Here is a 23,630-nt window from a genome sequence, read left to right on the forward strand (position 1 = left end):
AGTTGTTGGCAGGATGCAGCTCTGTCTCTGTCAGAGGTACTCCAAACCACAAACAAACTTTCCCAAATAATCAAGTGGAAAAGTAAAACATAACAATCAAGAATAATAAACATCATTAAGTACAGAATAATCTTTGACAACAGGGCAGGGCAGCTGGAAGGGGTTCTGGGCACAGCGATAAACGAGGATCAGTCTCAAATCACCCCTCAGCCGATGCCAGCCCTGGTCCTTAGCTCTGTGTCTAAGAAAACACAAACCACACGCTCTCAGGCAGGACAGTAGGGTCCTTCTGTCCTTGGGCTTTGGCAGCGTGGGCCAGGTGGGCCATGGCGCAGAAAAGCAGGGGACCTGGGCTCCCACCTCTCAACTGCTGAGTCACTCTGGAGAAGTCACACAGCCGCTGTGGGCCTCAGTTTTCCCATCTGTAGGGATGGGATCTGGCCACTTCCTCACCCCCGCCCCACTCCATGCAGCCCCAACTGCCCCCACGGCCACGGCCACCCTGAGCGCCGCAGAGTTCTGATCAGGGCCTCTTGATCCGGGTGTCTACCACTACTTTTCTGAGAGTCAGAAATAGTAAAATATATTCGTAGACTGCCCTTGGCTCTCCACTGGCCTCAGGGGGAAAACCAAACTCCTTGGCTTGGATAAAGCCCTTCCTCGTCTGTTCCCCACCTCCCCCTTACCACAGATCCCCTCGGACTCCCCTCACCCGCCATCCCAACCAACGTCAGAAAGCAGCGGCCCTGACCAGCAATGGCATTCTCTACGGGACAGACTGCTAAGGCCATGGAGTCCCAGAGAGGTTGACAAACTTTCCCTAGTTCAACAGCTCAGGAGTGATAGAACCAAGGCACAAAGAAGTGAGCTCCAAGCCCGATCCCTTCATCCCACATTAAAGGCAAAATGTTTCATCGATGCAGGTCTCTACATGCACACTGCCTCTGGACAGTGCTGGAAAGGACATTACAACAGTGGTTCAGAGGGTGCTAGGAATAGAGGTGGATGCTGGTGTGTTTTTTCTTTATGCAATACTTCCATTAATTTTGTATGGTGTAAAATTTTCACAGTGGAAAAATAAAAGTGGCTAGAAATTGGCAGGCGCTAAGTGATGAAGAATTCCACAAGCATCTCAGTGTCACTATATGCTGATATAGCTGATATGCTATGCACAGGAGATAAAACTGGTGGCCTGATTTCAGCTGGGAACTCACCTCAGTGTGGCTGGCACAGGTAGGATTTCCCCCTGAGCTCTGCCCAGGCAGGTGGACGCTGCCCTAGCCCATGACCCTACCCACATCTGCAGCATGCCTGCCTATCCTGGGCTCTCTCTGCACCTGGAAGACTTCAGGGTTTTTTTTGTCCAATTGAAGTAATAGATGCCTCATGGCTCCCTTTAAAGAGCTTAAGAGAGTAACCATATATTTATTTAATGATCATTTTGAATCCCATCAAGACCCATTATCCTCTGAACTTCAGCTTCCTCATCCATATAAGAGATAATAATACTGGCATCCACAGGGCTGTAACTGAAACTCTTAACAGTGGAGGAGGTACCCTGCTCAGTAGACAGGCAGCATCATTACCACTGACTGAGAATCTACTAAGTGTCAGATACTTTCCCAGGCACTGATGGTATAGAGATGAACAAGACGCAGTGCTGCCCTGGAGTGATTACAGGCTCTTCGTGTAGGAGGAAGCACAATAAATCCCTAAAGGGCTAGTACGTGACCTTGAGCACAGCAGGGAGCCACTGGTTAAGGTTTATGCCTGGGAGGAAAAGGTCAGATACCCACGCAGTTCAGACCACTTGCTCAGGGTCAACACGGAGGGCTGCCTGGAGGGGGCCCCCAGAGGCACAGTGCTGAGGCTGTGTCCTCACCTGGTAGGGGACGAAGAGGCCTGAGGTGAGCCACGGATGTGAATATTTCAGGAGGCAAAACCCATAGGACGAGAGGGACAAAGAAGATTTCCTAAAGCTTGAATTAAGCTGTATTTTACATTTTAATCTATTTTTAAATCTCATCAAAGGGTTCACCAAGCTCCTTATCATTCCTACCACCCGGCTGCTTTTCTGCAGAAATGTGAAGCAGCCCTGCTTCACCTCACCCTTGGCTTCCCGCTGCCCTCAGGGTGAAAACCAAGGGTGGGGGGATGGGGGAGGGAGGTCAGGAGACTAAGGGAGATAATACCTCCATGTTTACAAATAGGGAAATGGAGGCTCTCAGAGGCAGAGGGACTGGCCTAAGGTTCCACCGAACATGCAAGAAGACTGGGATTTGAACACAGGTCTGTCAGGCCCCAGGGCCTGCTTCATGGCGTCACCCAGCAGGTGAACCTCCTAGCAGCACTGATAGCCCAGGTGGCCAGAAAGAGTTGGAGTCTTTCAAAATGGCGGGCAGGGCACAGCCCTCGTTGTCGTGAACAGGGACACCTACCTGGGCACCCACTGGCATCCTGGAACCAGAAAGGGAGCTCAGGAAGAGAGACAGTGTTGGTAGTCAGATGTCAGGCTTCCCCAAGAGGAAAATATTTAGCAAACATTGCTGTAGAGAAGGAGTGAGCCCGAGACTTAGAAGGGATGTTGAGAAAGGCCATCTGGTCCCACCTCCCCATTGTACAGATGGGACATGGAGCCCAGAGATGGTGTGTCTAATGCAAATGTACACAGGGAGGCAGGATTTGAACCCAATCCTTTGCTCTCCTTACCCTTACCTCATACTTAGCCTGGTAAAGGTGTATAAGCCACATCACCACCGGCTCCAGGAAGTCCTCCATGACTGCCAAGGCTCCTGCCCCTGAAATCCTGGGACTCCCAAAAAAGCCTGGACTTCACTGTCAGACCCAGAGTCGAATCCTGGCTCCATCCCTTATTTCCTGTAGGACCTAAATCAAGTCATGTCACCTGAACGAAAGAAAACCCTGCCTCCTGAGAATGTTGTAAGGATTACACGAATTAAGAAGACCCCTGCAGAGTCTAGACTTCCATGGATGGGCCCAGAGAACAGCCATACAATAACAGCTGCGTTCCCTTTAATGTCAGTGCCACAGACTCTGCTCCCCTCCAATGCCACTACCTACGTCAGAGCCACCACCTTCTCTGCGGCCTGGGAAGCACCTGACCCCGTCCTGCCACGGGGCCTCTCACACGCTGCAGGCCATCCCTCATCCCTCTGCCTGGTCACCTCTCCTCTCCCCATGCCAAGCCTCCTCAACTCCAAAAGCAAGTTTGTTCACTAAGGCCCTGACGTTAACCCAAAGCCGCCAACTCTGATTCCTGCCCCTTCCACTTCCGGCCAGTCCTGCGTCACTTCCTGCCACGGACTTTTAAAGTGGAGCCTGACTCTTCCCCTTACGCTTCCTGTCCCCAGCCCACCTCATTAGCCACGCCCACAGCCTGCTTCCTGTCCCCGCCCCAAAGGAACCACGCCGTGGGGAAGTCTTCAGCCTCGATTGCTCCATTTAAAAAGAAGGGCAGGCTACAAAGTTGGTTCAGTATGACCCCAGTAAAATACAAAACTAGCATATATGTTCAGAGGGCAAAAAAAATAAAGATTAGAGGTGCTTTTCAAACAGTTTTTGCTTTTTTTCATGACATGAAAACTTGTTGGACAGTCCACATGAAGCTGCTCTTGGAAGGACCCACACCCAAACCTCAGCCTCTTAAGCCACCTTTGCTGAGCCCACCCAGAAAGCGCCAGCGTGGGTGGAGAGAGGGCAAGGCTCTCGTCCTGAGGCTCCACCGCTCACTAACTCTGACGGTTCAATGACTGTGTAACCTCCCAGGGCCTCCTGTGCCCTCCTACCTTCTTACACGGTGGTTGAGGGGCCCAGAGAGAAGCAGAAAGCACCTGCCCAGGGAGCACTCAGTGAATACCACTGCTGAGAGGCAGACTGGATAGAGCTGGACAGGAAGGCAGAGGCCAAGGGGGAGGGGGGGTGGTCGCTGGCCGTGCTCTCCTGGGAGACCCTGATGGGATACTGCCGCAAACCCACAGGAAACCAGGCCTCTCACCCCCACACACAGCCACCTCCTCTGCAGAAGGTGACCCTACCCATTCTGCCAGCCGGAGAACAAGAGGAAGGGAGTGGCCCAGGGTGGCCCCGAGTCAGGCTGCATGGGACTCTTGGGGCAGGACTCCTTCCTCTGGGCCCTAAAAGCAGCATTGTTAAACCAAGAGCTGCCACTCATGAGAGCCTACTCTATGCCAGGCAATGTGCTGGACCTACCCATCTCAATCCATCCTCAGTCCATCCGTCCTTGTGAAACAAGTAACAGTATTATCCCCATTTGACAGATAAGGAAACTGAGGCTCAAAGAGGTGAAGTCACCTGCCCAAGGTCTGTGGCTTGTAAGTGGCAAAGCCAGGACTGAACCCAGGTATGTCTGACTCTAAGGCCACTTCCCAGGTGCCCAAAGAACTGTCAATTTTGTTTTCTATCCTCAGGACCCAGCACCATGAATGCTCTTAGAAGGCACCCAAGAACATTTTTAGGAATGAACAGCCAGGCTCCTTCCTGCACATCATGCCATCACCTTCCAAGAACCAGGCATACTGACAGCAAATCAAATGTCACTGAATGAGTGACATATATAAAACAGTAAAACTTCTATAAAACAGTAAAACTTTTTCAATCATGAAAAACTTCCAATATCATCAGAAAACCACCTACCAAACCAAAACACCAAACACACCCACAAACACAATCTGATAAAATTGCTACTCGTATGCAGGACCCCCATAACAAAATTCTCATCAAATAGAGGAACGATAGTTGTTTATCAACAGTTACAGGAACATGATGACACTTCCTTTGGAATATTCTGTGCATGTGACGTCTTCTTTTTTCTTTAGCTTTTCACTGTAAAATCTTACCAGGTGCTGAACAGGAGAGAAACTTTGAGGTGGGGATGAGCAATGGGAACAATAACTGTGCGGCAAGAAAAACAAAGCATCGTGGCAGCACCCGTATTCCTCTTCCATCAGACAGAATTCAATACAATACAACCAACGTGCACCAAGTTAACAGGAATAACAGTCCCTGCTTATACAGCAGTCTCTCTGTACTAGAAACTGTTCCAAACTTTCCAGATTCTCTATTATTCCACAGCCCTGTGACATTCTGCCAGCCAGAATGTGAAGATAGAGCCACTAGGGTGGCCCAGGCACTGCCTCATCCGCAAAATGCCAAAGTAAATACATTTATAAGACTGACGAAGCCTCAGCCATTCTGCATACCTGGGGGTAGATGGCTGCTATCCCTTAGGCAGCCAAAACGCATCAGGTCCTTACACACATAATCCTGGTGCTCACGAGGTCCTGGAGAGGCACATGTTATTTTCCTCATTTTATAGGGACAAAATTTCAGCTGAAAGTAAGTAAAGGACTTGCTCGAGTCCCCACCTGAATACAAAGCCTTTGCTTTCTGCTACTACGTGCTGACTCTTCGCAAACCCCCTGCACCATTTTGTAATCTCCCCTTTATTGATGTGCAAGGGCCCCTTAAGGAGTCCCAGAAAAGGTCTCAGCCATTAGGCTGTTTCTGTCCCACCTCTCCTGAAATGAGTCACATCATCACACCACTAAGAACAAGCAGTGTGACTCGTGACTTTCAAGCCAAGAGCAACTTCTTTTGTGGTTTCCACATCCTTTCTCCACCAGCCACTCAATGTCGTCCGATATGCCTAGGGCACTCCTCAACAGACACTTACAAATGACTCCAGAACTGGAGGACAGGGGAAAGGGTGGTAAGGCTGAAGCAAGCAGGGAGAGACAAGGGGCTCAAATCGGAACACTAATTATGGGGCTCGGGTGCTCGGACCAAGATGAACTTACTGCCAGGTTATTTACTACCAGGTTACTACCACCATCGGGAAGGAGGATGGTTAAGGATGACTTCATCAGGTGCAGACATTTGCCGAATCCCTCGAATGTGCTGGCCCAGGGCTGGGTGTCCCAATGGTTCCCCCACATGCGTGAGGAGTTCCCGTCAAGTCAGGGAGGCAGGCAAGGGAACAGAGTGCAGCAAACCCAGGTGATAAGTGCAGACCAGGGCTGTGGGTCCCAGTAGGGTGTGACAAAAGAGACATCTGAAGTGGGCCCTGGCAGGGGTGAAATGTGGACATGCAGACAAGGGAATAGGGGTCTAAGGAAGGTTGAATGGCATTTAGGCAGGGAGAGCAGCAGAGAACCACATTCAATCAACATCCCAGTGCCTGCCCAATACCAGGCCCGGTGCTGTGCACAGGGGCTTCAGACGCGAATCCCAGCCGGGCCCTGAGCTCCAGCCAGTGGGGAAGAAAAACTGTGAAAGACAACAGTCCCACAGTATGGCCAAAGCTGGGACAGAAAGATGTGCAAGGCTTGGGGAGTCAGGGAAGTACCCGAGGATATGAGCCTAAGCCACCTCTAGAGGCGGCAGAAAGGGCGCGCTAGAGAGAGGGTACAGATGTGCAAAGACAGGAGGAACGGAGGGCAGGTTCAAGGAAGTCAGACTCTTCTATATGGTAGGGGACAGTGTTATGGACTGAATGTCTGTGTCCCCCCCCCCACAAATTCATATGTTGAAACCCCAATCCCCAATGTGATGGTATTTGGAGATGAGGCTTTCAGGAGGTGATTACGCCCTCATGACGGGATTAGCATCCTCATAAGAAGACACACAAGGGAGCTTACTTCCTCTCTCTGTCCACCTCCTGAGCACACAGTGAGAAGGCAGCCATCTGCAAGCCAGGAAGAGAACTCTCACCAGAAACAGAATCAGCCACCACCTTGATTTTATACTTCCCAGCTCTAGAACTGTGAGAAATAAATTTCTGTTATGTAAGCTGCCCAGTCTATGGCATTTTTTGTTATAGCAGCCAAAGCAGACTAAGATAATTGGTAAAAGCAAGAGCATCGAGAGATGAGGTCACAGATGTGGTGACAAGGAGTGTGTGCTTCATCCCAGGACCGGCGGAGTCCATCGAGCAGAGGGGTGACACAGCCAGGTGTGGTTTCTGAAAGATATCAGCCTTTCTTGGTATGACTGTTTGTCTTCCCAAATACTCCCAATAACTCAAGAGCCACTCCGAGGAAGGAGTGGGTGGGCAGAACCTTCAGACGGTCCTCGGAGAGCACTGGACCCTCAAGGTCTGTTCACAGAGACCTGGGGTGAAGCAAGTGCTGGTCTTAATGCAGCTCTTTCTCCAGCCCAGCTCAGTTCAGTCAGTGACAGTCCTGGAGGCTCCTCCTTCCCAGGGCCCAGTCTTAGGAACATGAGAATACTTGGAGGTTGAGACGGAACCAATGTGATACTGATGGGCACATGACAACACAGAGACACAGGTGTCTGCAAAGGGATGGTGGCCAGTACCTAAAACAGAGCAGAACCATCAGAACTTTGGGGCACTGGGAGATGGTGACCAGGCCTGGGTTTCAAACCACATTCCATGGAGCACTGGTCCACCCTGAAGAGGCTCAGGGGTATCAGAGATCAGGGTTCTGGAGCAACAAATGTTTGGTTCTATTTTTTATAGGTAGAATCATTTTAAACTACAAACACGGCATACAAGCTCAAATGAGCTGCACATCAAATGTCGACCCTCTGTAGACGCCACTGCATGGACCTGGGTTGCCAGGTGAATACTCAGTTTTATACACGTCTTGGGGTTGAGATTCTCCTGTCATCTCCAGCAAAATGGGTCCTGAAACTAGAAGACAAGTTGTTGACAAAAACCTTACCGATTGCAAATGTGGTAGGTAAAGATTCTGAGAACAGAATATTTTCACAACCACAACAAAGCCCAATTAACACTCAGGGTGCCATGGCTGTTAAGAATACTACTGTCACCCCAAACTTTTCATTTTGAAAGTTACATGCATCAAGGCAACCTCACTGTTCTCATGGACTGACGTGACGTGAAGCACTATAAGTTTAGAGTCATAAAATAAATATGAAAACAAACTATTGCCAGACTGCTACACCCCGACCCAGTATTTCTGACTCAGCCCCTCAAGGTGGGGCCTGAGAATGTGCGCTACTAAAATGCTCCCAGGTGACGTTGATGCTGCTGGCCCAGGACCCTACTCGGAGAACCACTGCTCTAATCTGCTCTTTACAAACTCTGCTTACTGTGACTCATTAGGGCAGGTGGTCCCATAAGCCCGGATAGGTAGGTCCTCCTACGACAGCAAGGATGGGGGAAGGCAGAGGAACAGGCATTCCAGGGACTGGGGCAGCAAACACGTGGAATCTGGGAACAGTGGGTAAGGAAGTCAGTAGTTCACTGGGGTCAAAGAGGTGGCTAGGAGTAATGAGGTGCAGGATGAGGTGGGAGGAAAAAGCAGGGGCTGTAGAAATCAGGCTTACAAGGGTGGAACTGAACATCAGCTATGGACCAGGCCCTGTCTTTGCTGCTATTGATCTCTCATTTCATTGCATTGTGGTCAGAGAACACACTTTGTATTATTTCTATCCTTTCAAGTTTATCGAGGTTGTTTTATGGCTGAGCATATGGTCTATCCTGGAGAACGATCCCTGTGCCCTTGAGAAGAATATATATTCTTGGTGAGGACACGGAGAAAAGGGAACCTCTGTGCACTGTTGGGTGGGAATGTAAATTGGTGTAGCCACTATGGAAAATAGTATGGAGGTTCCTCAAAAAATTAAAAATAGAACCACCACATGATCCAGCATTTCTGGGTATTTACCCAGAGAAGACGAAAACACTAACTTGAAAAGATAAACACACCCCCGTGTTCATTGCAGCATTATTTACAATGGCCAAGAAATGAAAAGAACTTAAGTGTCCGTCAGCGGATGAATGGATAAAGAAACTATGAAATAGATAGATATAAAATGGAGTATGATTCAGCCACAAAAAAAGAATGAAATCTTGCTATTCGTGAGACATGGATGGACCTTGAGGGCATTATGCCAAGTGAAATAAATCAGACAGAGAAAGAAAAATACCACATGATCTCACTTATATGTGGGATCTTAAAAAACAACAACAAAAACCAGACTCATAGATACAGAGAACAGATTGGTGGCTGTCAGAGGCGGGGGACAGGAGAGTGGGCAAAATGGGTTAAGGAGGTCACCAAGCGCAAACTTCCAGTTATAAAATACACAATTCATGGGGATGCAATATACAGCACGGTGACTACAGTTAGTAATACCATATTGTGTATTTGAAACTTGCTAAGAGAGTAGATCTTAAAAGTTTTCATCACAAGAAAAAATTTTTGGTAACTATATGTGGCAATGGATGTTAACTACACTTATTTTGGTGATCACTTCACAATGTATACAAATATCAAATTATTATGTTATACACCTGAAATTAATATAATGGTTTATATCAATTATACCTCAATTCTACATATATATGTGTATATGTATATTCTTATGTTGGTGGAGTATTCTCTAGGTGTCTGTTAAGTCTGGTTGGTTTATAGTGTCCTTCAAGTTTTCTATTTCTTTACTGATCTTCTGTCCAGTTGTTCTATCCATTATTGAAAGTAGGGTATTGAAGTATCCAAATATTATTGCTGAATTATTTACTTCTCCCTTCTTTTAGATCAGTTTTTGCTTCAAATATTGATATTTTGGTGTTCTGTTGTTAGATGCATGTGTGTTTCTAGTTGTTATATCTTCCTAATGGATTGATCCTTTTATCATTGTAAAATGTTATTAAATGTCATTATAAAATGTCCTTCTTTATCTCTATTTATTTATTTATTTTTTGCGGTACGTGGGCCTCTCATTGTTGTGGCTTCTCCCGTTGCGGAGCACAGGCTCCGGACGCACAGGCTCAGTGGCCATGGCTCACGGGCCCAGCCGCTCTGCGGCATATGGGATCTTCCCGGACCGGGGCACGAACCCGTGTTCCCTGCATTGGCAGGCAGACTCTCAACCACTGTGCCACCAGGGAAGCCCTTTATCTCTATTTTTTATTTTAAATCTATCTGGTATGATATCAGTATAGTCACTCTAGCTTTCTTATGGTTGCTCTTTGCATGATGTATCTTTTTCCATTCTTTTACTTTCAACCTATTTGTATCTTTGAGCCTAAAGAAGTATGTCACCTGTAGACAGCATATAGTTAGATCATTTTTAATATACTCTAACAATCTCTGCCTTTTGATTGGGTTGGGGTTTTTTAAAATATTTATTTTTGGCTGCATTGTGTCTTAGTTGTGGTACGCGGGATCTTCGTTGTGGCACACAGGCTTCTCTTTAGTTGTAGCACACGGGCTCCAGAGCGCGTGGGCTCTGTAGTTGCGGCGTGCAGGCTCAGTAGTTGCGGCATGCAGGCTTAGTTGCCCCGCGGCATGTGGGATCTCAGTTCCCCGTCTAGGGGTCGAACCTGCATCCCCTGCATTGGAAGGCAAGTTCTTAACCACTAGATGACCAGGGAAGTCCCTGATTGGGTTGTTTAAGCCATTCACATTTAATGTTATTATTTATACAGTTGAGTTTACCTCTGCCATTTTACTTTTTGTTTTCTACATGTCTCATGTCAGTTTACTTCCTCCATTCCTCCTTTACCGTGTTCTTTTGCATTAAATGAATCAGGCATATGTCACAGCAAGAACTTCAAAGAGCTTATTCTTTTTAATTCAGATAACAAAATCACCTCTCCAGCAATTTTTAGTTTCTTAAAATGGTTCATTTTCTAATCGACCATGATTTTTTTCTCTCTGGTTCCAGTAAACAGGAGCAAATGAATTATTCACCCAATAGTCATAGAACATCGTCTATAATAATGTCCATTACCAGATTCCTGGGTTGGACAATTTGAGGCTAGAATTTGACCTTCCCACAAAGAGGAGGCATGGGGCCACTCACGGTGTTTTGAGGACCACCTTCATGACATGGGATGATACAAAGTGTCATAACAGTTCAGTGCTTCAGACCAAGGTGGGAAAGGATGGTTGGAATTCACAACAGAGTCCACAGCATGGATATTTTCAAGGGCTGTGGCAGTGCTTTCACAGACACCTGGCACAGATGCTAACAAAGATCTGGTGAGCGGAGGGGTTTTCTATACCAGCTACAATGAACAGGTGAGACACCACAAACTGATCAGCCCACATCCCTTCCAGGAAGTGATTTAATACCCGCCCCCCATCTCCTTGTCACTTGACCTCTTAGTTGACCTACCTACAATGCCCTCTGTTCATCAACAAATATGAAGGGAAACTACAATCCGGGAGCTTGTGAATTGTGAAATCCCCAATTCACAATTTATGTTGTGAACACCTGAGGTTTGGGGCACCCAGCACCCCTCCCCCATCTTCTGACTGGAACACTCCCAATTTCCGATATCCTATCCAGCAACAGGACTTGTTTGCGTATTTGGTATGAAGTGTCTTGCATTCACCTTTAGCCATGCCTATAGAAAACTCAGGGGGTCTGCAATGCCCAGGCGCTCATAAACTGGGCTCATCCTGGGTATCTGGTGCACTTCCAGGGAGAGATAGATACTAAAAGTAAAGTGCCCATTTGCCCAATAGTTTAAACAGATTAGGCATAATTTGGGGGCATCCGGGCCCTTGTTTAAATAAGGTGTCTGGTTGGCAAAAGAACCTCTTCCAGCCCTGATCCTGAAAGGCTCCAAGACTTGCCGCAGAAACTCAATTACCGCCAGGCTTAACGAGCTCACTCACCCAGCTGCCCTGGCCCACAGAGCAGCCCCGCCAACTTCCAAAAAGAAGATGTGTCTTCCAAAGCGTATTCTGAGGTGCAGCTTGGGAGAAATGGAAACATCAGACCAGTTTAACAAGAAATATGACCTGTGAACACAAGAACATGGTTTGGATTCTGAAGAACAGCTGTCTAACATTTTTTTTTTTTTTTTTTTTTTTTTGCCCTTAACTAAACGCAGACTGCACTGCAAGGCTGTGAAATCCCCGTGTGCAGGGGAAGGGTAGCTTTACTGAGTTCTACAGAAACTTCACAAATGTCATCTCTGGGCTGATAGAACCACCAGGGGTGTTTCAACCACGAGTACTGAGGGGTCGGAGCTTTGGAGAATTGATGTCACTAGAGGAGGCTGCTACAGAGAAAGGAGTGGGGCTTATTGAGGGCAGAGTGGACCTGATGCAAACAACAGAGAGAAGAACCTACGGCACCCGGTTACAGTCCCTCCCAACACGAACATTATAGGAATATGAAACATATTCATTCTTCCTTTCTTGGCCCAGAAGTGAAAACAATTCAGTCATAATACTATAAACAGCAAATATTAAGGCTAAAGCCCAAAAGTGATTGACCACCTACTGTGCCCCTCACCCTGTGCTGGGTGCTGGGAATCCCACTGTGAACCAGGCAGCATCCCTACTTTCCCAGAACCTTCTGTCTAGTGGGAGAGTCGGACAAGTCACTGGCAGCTGGAATACAGAATCCAGGGCAGTAACAGAGGGATGTGCGGAGCAACGGGAACCCTGGGGACATAGCTGACCTGGCCTGCGGATGCGGAAGGATTGTCAAGGAAGGTTTTCTGGAGGAAATAAGGCTGATGGTGGATCTTAAGCACACGTGGAGGATGTTCAACTGGGTGAATGGGGGCAGGAAAGGCTAATGGGCAGATCTGCCAGAGGGAACAGCATGTGCAAAGGCCCGGCTCAGTCAGGAATGGCAGGCGGATGGTACAGCTGGAAACGTGCTCTACTGAAGGCCTGGAAGGAGAGAGGCAGGGGCAGGCCACGCCACCCTGGCAAGATCAGGAGAGTGCCGGAAGCCTGTTTAGTCCGCCTCTCTGCCTCCGGGCTGTTCCTATCTTAATCCAGCCCTGGTGACCTCATCCACTGTATCTTCACTTGTAGAGTAAGCAAACAGGTCTCTCCTAGGCTCCACCATCCAAGCCGGGCCATGGAACCTGCAGGGATTCACAGGTGGGGGGGTGAGGGAGGGAGGTATTCCTGGCAGAGGGAGCTGGCAAGCAAGGGTCTGGAAGAAGGGACAGTGCTTAGGAGGGGGGTACAATTCACCAGGGGAAACATGGGAATTGAGTTGGGAGCAGGCCATGGGGGCCCTGAACACAGGCTAAGCTGGCCGCACTCTTTTCATAAGTAATCAGCAACTGGAGTAGCCAGAGGTCTGACCCCCATCACTGCCATTTCTACCTGGGCAATCTCAGGTAATAAGTCATTCATTCTTCACCAATGAGGTGGTACGGGCCCAACAGGGGCTGGAGAGGAAGACTCGCTGTTGCCCTCAATAACCCACTTCCACTTACACGTCAGCACGATCCACTCCTCAGTCCCCACCCGAGCAGCAGCAGAAGGCCAGCAACTCGCAGGCAGGTGTGCATGGAGTAGACAAGGAGGACAATATTCGCTGACCCCTGCAAAACCTGGACAAAGCCCTTCACGGGCATCTCTCCACGTGGAACACATGGCACCCTGGGTTGGGGAGAGGGGTGTGACCCCCCAGGACACCAGAACTCCCAGGGGTGATGTGCTTCGTCTCCCTCGAGGCTCCTGGCTGGGTGAGGAGTGGAGTTCAACCCAGACTCCCTCCCAGGTCTGGCAGAAAGCAGATGGTCTGGAGCAGAGGAGATGCGCAAAACATGGAGGTGGCCTTGCCAGGCCCTGAGAATCAGCTTCCCTCGAGCAATCAGCTCTGGCCATTGGGCAGCCCTGCCCACTGCTCTGAGAAGCATGGAGAGATCTCCACCTTCAGAGACCATGGGAAATGAACATGCAAACTCTTCAGAGGACAGAAGAATTCTGGTGCGGTTACTCTATGCAGAGGGAGTAAAAACGCTAGAGCCATTGAGTGGAGGCGACTCAGAAGAGTGTCCCAACGCTGTTCATCCTAATCACGTTGCCGCCAGTTACAGAGAGCCTACCACGCACCAGGCTGTATGTGGATCCAGCCTGTTCCCCTCACAAGGTCTGCCCTCAGGGCTCCCAGCTAGAGACCCAGCTCTCACCGCCCTGCGATTGTTTACCGAGTCTCCTTCCTCATATTCTCCAGGTAACAGTCACAGTCTTGGTGATGGGGTTTGTGTTTTATTTGTGGGTCTCCCCTCTCTCGGAATGAAAGCTGCCATGGGCAGGGACCTTGCCGCGCCTGGTCTTCCTGGGGCTCTAGTTCCTTCCGGGGGCACACAGGAGGCCCACAGATGTGCACTGTCACTCTTTGTTATCAGACTGAGTGCCTTGTTTACAGAGGAGGAAACTGAAACATGGGAGAATGTAACTCACTTGCCCAGGGCCACATACTTCACAGAAGGCAGAGCCACCATCCTCTGGGCCTGGTCCCTGCCCCTGAGGAGCATAGCGTCTAGAGCAGCACTGCCCCCCAAAATACAATGTGAATCCCAGGTAAAAATTTAAATTTTCTAGCAGCCACGTTAAAAAAAAGTAAAAAGAAACCAGCGAAACTAATTTCAATGATACATTTCATTTAGCCCGACGTATCCAAAACGGTTTTGTTTCAACAAGTCATCAGTGTTAAAGTTATTACTGAGATCTTTCTCATTCTCTTTTTCCTACAAAGTCTTTGAAAGCCAGTGTGTGTTTTCCATTCCCCAGGGCAAGTGAACGTATGACTTAGGAGGCCCGTTCATAATCATTATGACCAGTACTTCTGGAACCGCCAGTGTCAGCAGTACCACCTGACACATACCTCCTGTACACCAGCATGCTCTGGGACGTCTGCACAGTTATTTCTGACCTTCACACCAACCCCAAGAGCTAGGGACGCTGAACTTTCTCCATACTGAACGGAAGAAAAAAGGGAAGCTTGGAAAGATGAAGTAACACGCTCCAGATCACCGAGCTACCAAGGTGGAGTTAGGAAATTAACGCACATCTGGCTCTAAGCAAAACAACAATTATTTCTTGGGCACCTACTGCATGCCAGCGTCTTGTGCTGAGAGATAGAAAACATGCCAGTCGAGGTTCCTGCCCTCACGGTGCTTTCATTCTAGCTCAGGAGGACCAGGGGAATGATCACAAATGGGGAAACAAAATGCATTTCAGATCATGATGATTTCAGAAGAAACGGGGTGCCAGAGGGGAGAATAACAGTGGAGCGGGAAGGCGGGCATCTACCTGAGAAGGGCAGGGAAGACCTCTCCAAAGAGGGGACATTTAAGCTGAGACATGAAGGGTGAGAAGAAGCCAGTTCCGGTGAGGGCAGGAGATGAACAGGCCAGGCGGCAAGAAGCAGACACAACACTCTGGGCAGGAGAGTCCAGTACATTCCAGGAACCGTCAGAAAGGCCCCCTATGCTGTGCCAGCTGCCTCTCTGGGCCACCGGGTTGGCCCCTGGGGGCCCCCCCTGCCTCAGGGCGCTCCCACACTCTGGCTTGGAAAATGAGAAATCTACAAACCATTCTCCGGATGTCAAGAGCAAGTGAAGGCTGGAGGTTCCCAGCACAGAGCCTGGCAAGGAGGGCACATTCATAGCTATCTGCTGAGTGGCTGAACGGATGAATCAGAGAGCAGTGGGAGGAGACAGTGGAAGCACCACAACAGAAGCCTGGTAGCCAAGGCCCCAAGAAGAAAGCTTTAACACTTGAAGCTACGCCTCAAACACTCTGCACAATAGCCAAAAGGTAGAAACCACCCAAGAGTCCATCAACAAATGAAGGGATAACAAAATGTGGTCCATCCTTACAATGGAATATTATTCAGCCTCAAAAAGGACTGAAGTACGGATACATGCTACGACCTGGGTGAACCTTGAGGATATGATGCTGAACGAAAGAAGCCAGACACAAAAGGCCACATATTATATAAGCCCATGTATATGAAATTCCAGAACAGGGAAATCACAGAGACAGAAGGCAGATGGGTGGTTGCCAGGGGCTGAGGGACGGGGAGGGGGAGTGAGTGTTCCACGAGGAGGGAGTTCTCCTCGGGGATGATGAAAGTGTTTTAAAGCTAGACAGAGGTGTTGGCTGTACAACACTGTGAATGTACTAAATGCCACTGAATTGTATTCTTTAAAATGGTTAATCTTACATTGTGTGAATTTCAGCTCAATTTTTTAAAAAAGGGGAAGGGGAGGAAAAAAGAATTGTTTCAACAGAACGGTCAGGTCATGATCCTGTTAAATAAAATAAAACCCCGTGTCTCAGAAAGCAGATAGGAGTGATCAGCCTCCAGAAGTACCAGAATAGAAAAGGAAAAGAGAGAAGACGGACTTTCCAATGTTAAAAGAAGCAGAAAGCTATTGATACTTTACCAGATCACTCTCACCTCCACTATCGACGCCTGTGATACTCACAGTCTTCCTGTCCTCCATAGGAAGCAGGACTCTCCTCAGTGGTGTGTCCCACCCCTACCAGCCCTAAGGAAGGGACGAGGGGCCAGTCCAGGGCTCCTGAATCAAAATGCAGCCGAGATGGAGGCTTGGGGGCCAGCAGGCTGAGCCAGCGCATCCCCTGACCTGGCACACACAAGGGCATTACTGCTACAATGGGCAGCCCTTGGCAGCCCCGGGATGGCCACAACAGAACCTCCTTTCATTCCCTAAAGTGGCCCTTCAGCCAACTCTGGGCCACAGGGGAGAAAGTACAGCAGGAAACCTGCCTCCACACAGCACATGGGTCCTCTGAGGTCCAGTTGGGGGCTTTAGGACACATGACGGGTCCTGAGGATGATTCCAAGACCTGGAAAGGATAAAGGGGACACCACGAGCCACACAGAGAGGACAGACCGACCTAACGACTGATTAAGGGTGTGGCTGTTCCAGGGAACAGCATCACAGCGACTGTCCACCACACAAGGCTGGGTCTTCACCTCTGTTCTTTTTTTTTTGCCGTACGCGGGCCTCTCACTGTCGTGGCCTCTCCCGTTGCGGAGCACAGGCTCCGGACGCGCAGCCTCAGCGGCCATGGCTCACGGGCCCAGCCGCTCCGCGGCATGTGGCATCCCCCCGGACCGGGGCACGAACCCGCGTCCCCTGCATCGGCAGGCGGACTCTCAACCACTGCGCCACCAGGGAAGCCCCACCTCTGTTCTTTATTTCATCCTTACACCCACGTGGACGGCAAGGATGGGGATTCGGGTTATTCCCATTTCACAAATGAGGACACTGAGCTGTGGAGGGTTCAAAGGGTACAGGCGATCCTCCACGGTCAGCATACGGCAGAGCCGGCGTTCAAACCCAAGGCTGCCATCAACGCCTCCTGTGCTAAATTATGCTGCTGCTGATGTTTGCTTTTTTCTACAAAACTCCCACAAGGCAGGACGGAGTCATGGTTAAGAACACGGGCCGCCGGTTTGGGATGACGGAAAAGTTCTGGAGATGGATAGCGGTGATGGTCGCACAACAATGCGAATGTACTTAATGCCACTGAACTATACCCTCAGAAATGGTTAATATTAAATATTATATATATTTGAAGCAAAGATATTTGAAGAATTGGTCAGGTACTAGGACATAAAGAAACTATCAACAAATTTTAAAAAAGAGATATCATACAGACCACATTCTCTGAACATGGTAAGATTCTGTTAGAAGCTAATAAAAAATATAAATTCTTCCCCTGCTGGAAAAAAATCCCTGCTTCCCCAGTTACCAGTTCTGTGACCCTGGGTAGGCTTCACAGCCTCTCTGTGTCCACCTGTAAAATGGGAGATGCAGGGCTTCTCCCTCTGGGGTTGTGTTCAGGATTGAATGAACTCAAACCAGGGAGAGAGCACAGACCAGGGGGTGGCAAACTTCTGCAAAGGGCCAGGTAGTAAATGTTTCTGGCTTTACTGGTGTCTTCTCCAACTGCCCAACTCTGCCAATACAGGGCCGAAGTAGCCATAGACAGCAGGTACACAAATGGACATGGCTGTGTACCAGTAAGACTTTCTTTACAAAATCAAGCAGCGGGCCGATGAGCAGTAGCTTGCGGACACCTGGCGCTTGGTAAGTGCTCAGCCAATGTTAACTGTTACAATTAAGAAAAACGGCATTTATCTCAATTCATTTCTGTAGACCAATGAAAGGCACAGTACTCCTTGTTGCGGTTCTGAAAATAAATACTATCACCAAAGACAAGAACAGAGCCACTGTCCCCACTGCGGAGCTGGCCCCTCCCTCACCCTGAGCACCCCTGCGCCCTCTCTCTGCTGCTTTCAGGTTGATTCAGAACCAGCATGTTAATTACCTCCTGGGCTACTCTCTGCAAGCACTCGTGCCCCTCCCACCTCCCACAGGAGGGGCTCCTGACCCCTGCCCTTCACACCATGAGGCCCTCAGGGCCCCCTTCCTTGTCCTTGCCCCTCCCTGCTGGCCCATGGTCCCTGGGCTGTCCATCTGGCTTTGGAAAGGCATAAGCAAAGAAAATATTTTCAGAAGGCATTCAGGGCTAGAGTGGCAAGCCAAGGTCCCACTGCTAGCCTGCCTTGGGGTTTTTTTCTGAACCTCGGGCTACACCAACAGCAATAGCTACTACTGCCTTTAAGGTAACATGTTTCTATTAAAAGCACTGAGAAGGCTCCTCTGATTGATTTCTCACACTAGCCCTGTAGGAAGGTTTTCTTTCCATTACTGGAATCAGCATGCTTCATGGAACAACATCTAAGCTCCGGAGTGAGAGACACCCCCCCCCACCCCCCGCCCACACACACACACACACACACACACACACACACACACACACACACTGCTTAATTCCACCTCTGCCTCCACCTCCAGACACAGCCCCTGCTTGTCAGGGCCTCACATAATCCTTACCCTGCCTGGTGCTGTGCCGTTTAAATGAGATAATTCATGGCAGAAGTGGGAGTTTAAGCAACAATAGAGAGCTATTTTCCCTATGCGAACATCACAGGAAAAGGAACTGGGCACAGAGAGGTTAAGTGACTTGCCCAAAGTCACACAGCTAGTAGGGGTGAGGTGGTTCTCAATGCAGCTCCTCTAACCCAGCCCTGTTCCCTCCCAGCCCACCTCACCTAGCTGGTGGCCACCGCTCATGATCACTAGTTCCATTAAGAGTTTTCCTTAAACTAGATAACCATCAAGGACCTACTGCATAGCACAGGGAACTATACTCAATAATATGTAATAACCTATAATGGAAAAGAATCTGAAATATATATATAACTAAATCTCTTTGCTGTACAACTGAAACTAACACAACATTATAAATCAACTATCTTTCAATAAAAAAAAATTTTTTTAACGAGTTTTCCTAAGAATTGGGTGGAAATTATTGTAACTGCTGTACCCCAACACTGAGGAGGGAGAAAGTCTAGATGAAAGAGGCATCGAAGGAACTGTTCTGGGACCAGTGGACTCTGAGTTCAGGATTCCTGCATGTAGCTCTCAGCACCTTCTCACACAAGTCTGCACAGTTGGGATTAGTCAACACGGCACCCACCCCTTTCATCTTTCATTCCTGCTTATTGAATATTTAGCTTATTGGCGTGACGTTGTTAGCTTGCGAAGGACAAAGAGGGCCTCCAACCAGGCCATTTGCTCTGTGACAAAGCTAAAGGATTTATCTTTTTCAAATCACTTATGACACCCTCCTTCCTTGTCATGACCACTTATTTAAATGCTTCCAATGCCCAGAGACTACACTTCTGATCTCACACCAACTCAGCCAAAGACAGACCACTGCCCTCATTTGTACAGGATATGGAGGTTCAGAGAGGTTAATCCTCTTGCCCAAGATCACACAGCCATAAGGAACAGGCACAGGTGAGTCCAGCTTCAGAAGCCCTGCAGGTTGACCCAACCACAGTGGGGAAGGAGGCCGACAGAGAAGAACCAGGATACACTGCAGTCACCCCCAATCTCTCTGAGGAAGGCATCCCATTTTAGTTAGAAAGCCCAGGTGGGAAGCACTTGCCCAGCCGCAGATGAGTAAGGGGCAGGGCCCGAAGGGGAACCCAGGCAGTCTGGCTCTACAGCCTGGAGAGAGGGAGAGCCCGTCCTCGGGGAGGTAAACAGCCATAGCACACGGCGGCAATCACTGCTGGGTTATGCCTTCCTCAGAAACTGTTCCCCCTCCGCTCCTCTCCAGCCCCAACTTGCTCTGTGCTAAGACAGCGGGCTCCATCGTGCCTCCTCCTCATGAAGGCTCCAGGTCGGGGGAAGGCAGCTGTCATGCTCTCTCCCTCTGTACATGTCTCTCTTCCAGCGCTGGCAGTACCGATGCCAGTGTGAAGGCCTCCCCAGGAAGATGGAGCCCCACCAAAGAGGGGCTGCCTCTCAGACTTCACTGTGCCCCTAGTCTCTGGTGGGCAAGGTCTGCTTAAGGAAAAATGACACAAATACTATGCCACGTACAGATATAAGGTTCTGGGAGAGAACTACACAATCTGTTTGGCAGAGTCAAGGAACACCACAGAGAAGTAACATGAGAGCTGGGCTTTGTCATATGAATAGGAGTTCTCCAGACAGACAAAGGAGGGGATCATTTCTGGGAGAAAACACAGCACGTGGGGAAAACCTAAGTGGGAAGATGCATCTGGGGACACAGAGTTGGCATGTGTGGCTGAGATTGTGGTGGGGAGAGGAAGAGGTGGGCCAGGGAAGCCGGGATGTGAGGAACTTGTGAGGTCATGGAGGCAGTGGGAGCCATGGATGGTTAGTGAAGGATGAAAATGGCAATGAGCTCATTTGTGGGACCCACACTCTGACCCTTTGAGGGGCTTCTTGCTGTGATAAGACTCAAGGGAAGAGCTGCCCCCAGACTCCGACCAGAGATGTTCAGCATTACAGACCACATGCAGGCGTCTCAACAACAAAAACTGTGCAACCATCCATAAACCTCCACCGAGTTGTACAAAACGAAAAGTTTGCTCAGACCAGCAGGTCTCTGGGAGTTGACAATGCCCTGCTGGGCAAGCATCCTGGGGGCGGGAAGTGGGGGAGTGCTGACCATCCCACCCCATCCCCAAACCTGTCCCTCTTCTTCGTACATCCGGGCTCATGGAAGAGCCACCCACCTGCCCAAGGCCCTGGAGAAGAAGCCAACTCCGTCCACAGCCCCGCCCCATACCAGGTCACCCTGAGTTGGGGGAAGGCCCCCCCCACTTAGGCCGGATATGTACTCTGGGTGGATCCCTCTGCGAGGGGCTTAGGCTCCTCCGCCCTCCGCCAGAACCTCTTAGTCTGGTCTGGGAGGCGGCGGCCATCAGTTAGGGCAGCAGTATGTCCAGCTCTGCCATACAGGAAAGCTCAGGTGGGGCACGGGGCTCTCCCTGCCTTGTTCTAGAAGGAGCTGTCCAGTTAAAGGAGGGGAGTTCCCGGAGAGGGAAGAGCACGAGCAAAGGCCAAGGAGAGCGTGCCTGTGAGTGTGCATGGAAGGGGTGTGGGGGGCGGAGGAGGACCAGGGTTAGATACAGTATCTCTGGAGCTTAGAGAGCTGGGCAGAGGCCGGCGGAGAGCCCAGGCCGGCCAAGACTTCAGAAGGGTAGACTAGAGTGTGTGGCGAGGGGAGGTGGTGGTGGTGGTGTATGTGTGTGCGGGGGCGAGGGGGCTGTCTTTAGGCGAAAGGCTCCAGCCTGGGAGGCAGCCTCTATCAGGGATGACGAGGCCGGCTCAGGAGCCCGAAGCCAGGAGGGTGGAGTGATGGAGCGATGGAGTCAGGCGGCTGGTGGCGAAGGCGCGGCAGGCCCGAGCGGCCGCTAGCCTGAACGCAGGGCGTCCGGCAAGGTGCCCGGCCCCGCGGGAGCCAATCTCTGTGCGCCATCTCCGGAGGCAGAGGACGCCCAGGGCGCGCCGGCCAGGCAGGAGGGTGGGTACCAGCCTTTCTTCGCATTTCTCCAGCCTCCTCCCCGGCGCCCACGTGGGCGGAGCAGCGTGGGGGTGTGCGTGGCAGAGGCCGCGGCAGCGTGTGCTGTGCGTGGGGTGGGGCGGCCTCGCCCTCCCGGCCCTCTGCCTCCACGGCGCGGCCCGGGGCTCCATCCTCTGTACCACCTCGGCAGAGATCCGTGGGACCCAGACCTACTCAGGGGGTGGGACCCAGAAAGAACCGGCCGGCCACGCCCCCCGCGCCACTGCCGGGAGGCACCCGGTGGATCCCCCTCCCCCTCCTTAGCTTGGAGACGGAATGGGGAGAGGAGTGGAAATGGGGGTGGCATAAGAAAGAGAGGGCTGGGGGCGGGAGAAGGAGGGGGTGTATGTAGGAAGGCGACGCAGAGTCCTCCGGCTGGGAGACTGCAGGGGGATTTGGAGGGGATTGGGGGATGGGAACGGAAAGGTGCGGGACCTCAGAGGTGAGATGCAAGAGTGGCAGTGTAATCAAATGGGGGCGCGAAGGCTGGAGGAGGGGCGGGGAAGGTGGGAGACGGGGCGGGGCGGCACTGGTCACTGCGTCCCTTGCCAATGGGTCAGCCCATCGGTCGTGGAGTCCGCGGCTCCCCTTTGGCCATCGCGCGCCTCCCGCCCCCCGGCGCACCTGTACCCACCTGCTCGGTGCTCAGGCCCGAGCCGGGCAGCAGCAGCAGCGGGCGTAGCGAGCGCAGCCCCGCACCGCATCCTCCGGCCGCCCCCCTCCCCGCCCAGAGCTTACGCTGCCGCCGCCCCCGCCTTAAAAAGGACAAAACGGAACAGAAAAAGGATGCATGCAAAAAAAAAAAAAAATCGTAAGAAGCAAATGAGGAAGACGGGCTGATGTGCGCGCGCGGCCCGGCGGGGCGGGGGTTGAGATGCAGCGACGCGGGTGACCGTGCTTAGGGCAGCCGGTCAGCGCGTGCCGCACACTCCCGGCTGCAGCTCCCGCGGCAGCCCGGCGCCCGGCTCGCAGCGCGGCCCCGCCCCTCACCCGGGGCGCCCCTCCGGTTGGTCCGTCCTCCTGCCAGTCGGAGGGGTGGGCCCGGCGCTTGCCCCGCCCCCGCCAGGGGCCGAGGCCGGGAGCTGTTCTGCTGCTTCGAGAGGAGTTTAGGGGAGGCCTGAGCGTGCGCAGTGGGCCCAGCGGCTCGTGCCAGGGAGGGGCTGGGGGACCTACTGCTGAGCTCCATCAGCCTAGCCGCTCTGCCCAGCGCTGGGTCGAGGCTGACTCTGACGGCTCCATCTAAAGCTAAGGGCCCCAGGAAGCTCGTTCCTGCCCTCAGGGGACTCACACCCAGTTTGGAGAGAGTGTGTTGATATTTATAACCTGAGACTGTGGCCATCCTGGGCCATCCGTGGTCCAGAAGACACAACGACCATGGTACTATGTTTCCCCCTTTGTATAGATAACAATTTGAAAGTCAGAGGTTAAAGGAATATGTTGAAGGTAACACAACCAGCAAATGGCAGAGCCAGGAGTCTTACTCCTGAGCCCAGAGGCTTCACTACTAGGCAAAACAGCATCACCAAACAATAGTAAAATGAACGATGTGATGTCCAGCTGAGGCTTGAAGGAAGGGTAGCATTTAGCTAGGCAAAGATTCATTCATTCAGTTTCGTTTCACAAATATTTATTGTACCAGGTACATATCCTATGTACCGGTATGTGTCCTATGTACCAGATAACCATTAAGATCTAGAGATACCGCAGTGAAAAAACAGAAAGCAAACAGCTGCCCTCCTGAAGCTTACATTCTAGCAAAGAGAAGGGAGGAAAGAGCGTCCACATAAAGGGAACAGCACGTGTTAAACCCCTTGACTGGAGGAAAATGTGGCATATTTGAGAATCTAAAAAAGAAGTGGGTGTCTCTGTGCCACAAAGAGGTAAGCGGGAGAGTGGGGA

General features: G+C 50.7%; 1 protein-coding gene across 2 annotated transcripts in view; it reads right to left on the bottom strand.

Moving 5' to 3' along the window:
• JAKMIP1 (janus kinase and microtubule interacting protein 1) overlaps positions 1-22,840 on the bottom strand; it is a 128,179-nt gene extending 105,339 nt beyond the window's left edge. Inside the window, exons 1-2 of one of the 2 annotated variants that reach the window (XM_060011810.1) lie at positions 22,366-22,840; positions 11,658-11,783 (exon numbers count right to left, since the gene is read on the bottom strand). The gene's annotated coding sequence lies outside the window, so the exon portion shown is untranslated. The remainder of the gene's footprint in view (positions 1-11,657; positions 11,784-22,365) is intronic. The other variant, XM_060011811.1, reaches the window with a different exon arrangement.
• Between the last annotated feature and the right edge of the window lie 790 nt (positions 22,841-23,630).

This window comes from Delphinus delphis, chromosome 5 (assembly GCF_949987515.2).
Source record: "Delphinus delphis chromosome 5, mDelDel1.2, whole genome shotgun sequence".
NCBI classification, from domain to species: domain Eukaryota; kingdom Metazoa; phylum Chordata; class Mammalia; order Artiodactyla; family Delphinidae; genus Delphinus; species Delphinus delphis.